The following is a 6,506-nucleotide window of genomic DNA, read 5'->3' on the forward strand; positions in this document are numbered from 1 at the left end:
AATTCTAATTTTCTCTTTTTCTTTTGCTTCAACAATATGTTTTTAATTTAATATTTTAAAAAGCTTGCGATTATTAATTGTGATGATTGCATCAGTGGGATTATTGTTGGTGGTATCATGTTATTGTGGTGATGGCATCAATTTTTTCACTTGGAGATCATGAAAATTCAGTTAGTATTGTAAAATCATAGTTAAGTTTGTTTTTCCCCATGCTAATATTCAAGGAAAAACAGAACATTTGATTATTTTTTTTTCTGTGTTACTTAAGAAAGAAATTTAATTACAGATTTTTTTCCTCCTTTGCTTATATGATAACAATATAACAATATTGTTATCTTTGGAGTTTTTATGCTCCAAGTATTTTATGGCCTTTCTTTAAGTGCCAGTGGTTTTAGTTTAGTTTCTGTAATTTTTTTCCTTTTTTTTTCTTTTTTAGTTTATTTAGATTTTTAGATTTTTTAGTTTTTTTATTAGTTTTTAGTTTTTTTTCTTTTTAGTTTTTTTGTAGTTTTTACCTTCTTTTTAGTTTTGTTAGTTTTTTTTTTTTTACTTATGTCCTGGTCGTCATTTATACTCCCTGTGTCCCGGTGCTTTGTTGATTGCTAATCGAACATTCCTTTTGTCCTGGTCGCTTTCTCTTTGAGTGTCGTCATTTATTTTTTTCTTTTTTAGTTCTTTTAGTTTTTACCTTTTTTATTTTTTTTTAGTTTTTTAGATGAAAATTTTTTTTAGTTTTTTCCTTTTTTTCTTTTTAGTTTTTATTGGTTTTTACCTTTATTTTAGCTTATTTTTCAGTTTTTTCCTTTTTTTTTAGTTTTTTTTATTTTTTATTTTTTTTTAGTTTTTTACCTTTTTTTTACCTTCTTTTTAGTTTTGTTAGTTTTTTTTTTTACTTATGTCCTGGTCGTCATTTATACTCCCTGTGTCCCGGTGCTTTGTTGATTGCTAATCGAACATTCCTTTTGTCCTGGTCGCTTTCTCTTTGAGTGTCGTCATTTATTTTTTTCTTTTTTAGTTCTTTTAGTTTTTACCTTTTTTATTAAGTGTAACTTAAGACGTGCATTAGCTTACCTTCATATTTGGATTTATATTTTCATCATTTGTTGTGTGGATCAGTGTTAGATCCAAGTCCAACAACAACACTAGCTTCCTGTGTTTAAGAAGATTCCTCTGCTCTTCCTTTCCAATTCTTTCAGCCTCCTGAAAAATTACAGAAACTAAACTAAAACCACTGGCACTTAAAGAAAGGCCATAAAATACTTGGAGCATAAAAACTACAAAGATAACAATATTGTTATATTGTTATCATATAAGCAAAGGAGGAAAAAAATCTGTAATTAAATTTCTTTCTTAAGTAACACAGAAAAAAAAATAATCAAATGTTCTGTTTTTCCTTGAATATTAGCATGGGGAAAAACAAACTTAACTATGATTTTACAATACTAACTGAATTTTCATGATCTCCAAGTGAAAAAATTGATGCCATCACCACAATAACATGATACCACCAACAATAATCCCACTGATGCAATCATCACAATTAATAATCGCAAGCTTTTTAAAATATTAAATTAAAAAACATATTGTTGAAGCAAAAGAAAAAGAGAAAATTAGAATTTTCACCTCAAGGGTATGTTCGGGTAAGCAGCATTCCTACTCTAGATTGATGAAAATTCTAATTATTTTGAGCAGGACATTGCTATCCACAGTTAACAGTTAACCTTTTTTTTTTTTTTTTTTTTCTGCAATTCGACAGAACCATAAAAAATTTCAGAGTCATTTCAAAGTCAATCTGCCATTTCAATCCACTTTGAAATTTTAGTTTTGACTAGCCTTTGTCTGGAAAGTCCAGAATCCTTGAAATATGCATGCCCTACTTAATATTACAAGAAATTTGCGACACTGGCGAGTTTCACATGTTTCACAAGCAATTTGGGTGGGATAGGATCTGAGAAAACACGAGTGGATTTCAATAATTATAAGAAGTTTATTGTCATTATATTTGACTTAATGGAATTTACTTTCATACGTAAATTCTTAGCTTCATCCAAAACATGCGTATACATGGGTTCATCCAAAACTGTGAGGCAGTTCAAAAAAGGTGCCTAAAGAATTATCTTCAATGAGGGTAAAGTACCTTGCATTTCCCTTCTTTGGAGAGTATATCTAGTCACCCTTAAGGAAAGGAGAGCAAAAATTTCCTTGTGTTTTGCCCACAATGCCGTGCATAACCCTCGCACTACTTCTCTTTTCCCTACTGATCATTTACCCCCTCCCCCCGAACTCGCCCCCCATGTTTTGCTTCAAGAAAATCCCCCTTCTTGCCCAAATAAGAGTTTCCACTGAAAGATATAGAAGAACGTTCATCCCTCACATAGTTGAAATTTTAAATCAATACCCCCCAATCTCACTCTACTTTTATCTTAGAATGTTAGTGTTTATTTTTCAATCGTCTACTTTGTAATGCTTGCTATATAGACTTTTGTTGTTTGTTTTTCTCGAGTTTTTATCAATTGACTTTTTATTGATTGCAATTCTATAATTTTGTACCGACACATGAGTGCAAATTAGGCACTTTTGGGCTTGTGATAGCCGCTTTTTTTGAAATAAAATCTTAACTTATCTTATGGGTAGGATTTTGAGGGGGTTACTTTTGATGTTTCTATGACATATTTCAAAAATCAGCAGGTCATCTACATATTGGAGATTACTACATTTTAGACATACTAGATATTAGAGTGCTCCTAAGAAGGTTCCTTGAGGAAATCCATGCTAAGTAGGGAGGGGTTCAGAGAGAATATTTTTTGTATCTTACAACTTGGGATCTATTTGAAAGACAAAACAGATTTAAAATTTACAAAGAGATGGTCTACTTCAAAGTTATTCAGTGATAAATGAATTAGGATGTTGTGACCAACCAAGTCAAATGCTTAAAAATATGAACATAGCATAAGGCCAAGCGGCAGTTCCTCAGATGATCAAAAATCTAACATCTAGCATTAAATCAGTAAAACTAAGATTAAAAAAAAAAGAATGTTTTTTAATGTGAAATATTATTTGAAAGATGATCATCAAAATCTCTCGTTGTTGAGAAAGTACCCATAAATTCGACAACTATGGTTCTGTCTGAGGACCCTTGAATTTTGACACCAATTGTTTCTCATCTATTTTACATGTTCAGAGAAGTTTCGACAGAGTCACCTGCAGCTTCTCAGCAACTTTGCGTTTGTGACTGTCATTCCTTTTCCCAAGAATATTCACTTTGAGCTCGTATAGTTTAACTTTTTCACCAGCTAACACCTCCTCTTCATCCTCCTTCTCAAGCCTCTTCTCTTCTGTTAGTTATTTCTCAGGATTTCCTTTAGCTTTCTTCATTTTCCCACCTCTAGATATACCTTGTTGCTTGTACTGGCGTTGTGGGCAAGTTGAAATAACTCCTTTTTATAGGGAGCAATTCAGGCTGGTTTTTGATATTTTCATTTCGTTGCAAACAATCATTTAGACATTGAGCAGCTTAGATCTTGTGTAAGTTTTCGTCAGTAAGCCCTCTCACTGAATTCGAAGACTCTTTCAACGTCCGCGTTGCCATGTGAAAAACTGAGGCAACATTTTAATGCCTTAGCGGCAGTCGGATATTTTCCTTCATTAGAAATTGCTTTCATGACACAAAAATTGTTCCAGAAATGGTTGATTAGAGCACTTTCACTAGCAAGAAAATGATCATTGTTTAACTTCAAAAGCCTCCACTGCTTGCAAATTCAGTCAACAGAAGATTCAAAAGACATAAGCATAGCAATCTTTGCAATATCTTCTACACTTCTTTCTGGTTTTCTGTTTTTTAGCTCTGGTGTGATGCAACAAAAATATTTTACAACCAATCCTAAATGCAAGTGCAATTTCTTCAAAATATGTTTTGATACGGTAACCTTTCACCTGTGACCTAAAGTGTATCTTTCCACCTCAACTAAAACTTCTGGCTTTATGCATCTACCAATCAAAACTAGTATAAGGCAATAAATCTTGTTAAATATTGTACAGATCAAAGGCTTTTCAGTCTGAGATGTACTGGTGAAACTTGTGAAGCCCTGAAATCAATGCAGTAAAAGCTAACATTCCCAGGAATCTTGGCATCTTTGTTTAGCTGAAATATAAATTCCCTAGATCTATTCTCCTTGATCGTTCCCCTTGATTCAATCATTCATTTCTAATTATACAACCATATGCATGTCTAATTTTCAATCAAATTTGCAGAGTACATCCTCTTTTCATGAGAAGGCTGAACTACTTGTAAATTTGAAAATCCATCTGCTGTTAAACACCTATTAAATCTTTGTTCAATTTATGCCCTTGGATTTGTTTCGTCTATGGACGGCTATATGGGACATTTTCAGTTGTATTACAGCCTATTTTTGTATCTGACAGCTTGTCATATTATCTGTGTTGTTCTGATGACACAGACGTCTGTGCCACGCCTTGCATTTGGTCTGATTTTAGCCCTGTGGTTGCATTTTCATAAGTGTGGGATACACTTCCAGCTGTTGCAATAAAATGTGTCTTTTGCTGGATTTGTGGAATCCCATTTTGAATGATTTGAGTTGTATTTGAGTACTAGAAATAGTATGTGCTTAAATGTTTACATATTTTGTTTCACAATCCCTCTCCTTTTTAAACCATGGAGCCTTTGTGGGGATTGGTGATTTTATTTATTGAATGATTTTGGTTATTTGTTTGAAATATATCTATCTACATAGGATAACTATCTATCGATCATCTAAACTACATTTACCTCCATGGTAATCATTAACTCTGGGATGTTGTGCACCATAGCCACTGCAGGTGGATGCATCAAGCCTTTATTAATCATGTCTCTGAAGTCTACTCCACAATCTGCACATATCTGTTTCATCACAATTGAATGATTGCAAGGTGCAATTCGAAACAGCTTGGACCTGAAATATAACAAATGAACACAACATAAACACAAAGATGAAAAATATATACATGAACAAATAAAAGCTTGCATCTAAAAGGATCATTTATTTATTTATCTATTATTTATTAATACCAAATATGGTAAACTTTATTACTTTATTTACTTATTACGGTAAGCTTTATTTTATTACATTATTATAAACCTCTCCCTATGGTAATGAAACTGTTTAAGTCTTTAAGTGACAACTTGATGGTAGTCTTTAGCTTTCGTTGAAGAGAGAGGGTGAGGGGTTCTAAACCATCAAATCATCCATATAAATAGGGACAGAACACAACCTGCTTAACCAAGTAGTAACTTCATTCCCTACATTAACCACAGCTACATTATTCTTATACATAGTACTAACGTATTTGCTGGTATACTATACAAGAACAAGACCTTCACTAAAGCTCTTCTATCAGCTGAATCAAATGCTTGATCATCTTATATATATATAAAAATACGTTGTTTGTGTGTCATGTCTGTTACACTAGATTATATCTTCTATATAAATATATAAAAATAAGTTGTTTGTGTGTTATGTCTTTTACACTATGTCTGTTACGCCAGACATATGACGTCTGAAAAATAAAGAAGAAAAAGAAAACAAACTAAAATGTAAAAACTGGGAATTGCATAAATATTTCGAAATATTTTGACAATAGATTAAAGTAATTCGAAAACCTTAAAACAGATACTTAAAATTTTGAGGTTTATTATTAAATATTGTTGAGCTTTAGCAAGCTTAGCACTTAAAGAGGAATTTTTAGTATAGATCTTAAAATGACAGAACAAACAGCCGAGGAAGCTGCTCAAATAGTTAATTCAAAGAGAAATTTTAGTATAAATCCTACAATGGCAGAAGAAACAGCCGAGGAATCTGCTCAAAGGGTTAATGCCAAAAGGCTTGCGGCTAAAGAACGCAAAACCGCGCAGTTAGATGAAAATCCACCTGGACAGCGAGAGTCAAAACGTATCAAAACTGAAAATGATAGCGATGATGATTGGGTTTGGGATTTTGACTTGGATAAGGTCATCAATGCCTACCAGATTTTAGTTAAAAAAACAAAGGTTCGGCGATATGCATTTCATAGTGACGCTGAAAAATAAAGAAGAAAAAGAAAACTGAAAAAAGAAAAATAGTAAAAAACTAAAAAAAAACTAAAAAGAAAAAAACTAAAAAATAAAAAAATTAAAAAACGAAAAAACCTAAAAAGAAAAAACGTAAAAAAAGTAAAAATAAAATAAAGGTAAAAAACTAAAAAGAAAAAAAAACTAAAAAAAGCTAAAAAACTATATTTTGACAATAGATTAAAGTAATTCGAAAACCTTAAAACAGATACCCAAAATTTGAGGTTTATTATAAATTGTTGGAGCTTTAGCATGCTTGGCACGTAAAGATTTTTCCAAGTGTCAATCTTAGAATGAACGCTTCATTCATATATATATATATATATATATATATATATATATATATATATATATATATATATATATATATATATATATATATATATATATATATATATATATA

The 6,506-nt window shown here is 31.4% G+C and overlaps 1 long non-coding RNA gene across 1 annotated transcript; it reads right to left on the reverse strand.

Moving 5' to 3' along the window:
- Positions 1-519: 519 nt before the first annotated feature.
- Positions 520-5,144, reverse strand: LOC136028055 (uncharacterized). Its single transcript, XR_010617727.1, has 2 exons — positions 4,787-5,144; positions 520-1,200 (listed from the first exon to the last, which is right to left on the reverse strand). It is a non-coding gene; the product is annotated as an uncharacterized LOC136028055 (long non-coding RNA).
- Positions 5,145-6,506: the final 1,362 nt, after the last annotated feature.

Source organism: Artemia franciscana, chromosome 6 (assembly GCF_032884065.1).
Source record: "Artemia franciscana chromosome 6, ASM3288406v1, whole genome shotgun sequence".
In the NCBI taxonomy this organism is placed as follows: Eukaryota; Metazoa; Arthropoda; class Branchiopoda; order Anostraca; family Artemiidae; genus Artemia; species Artemia franciscana.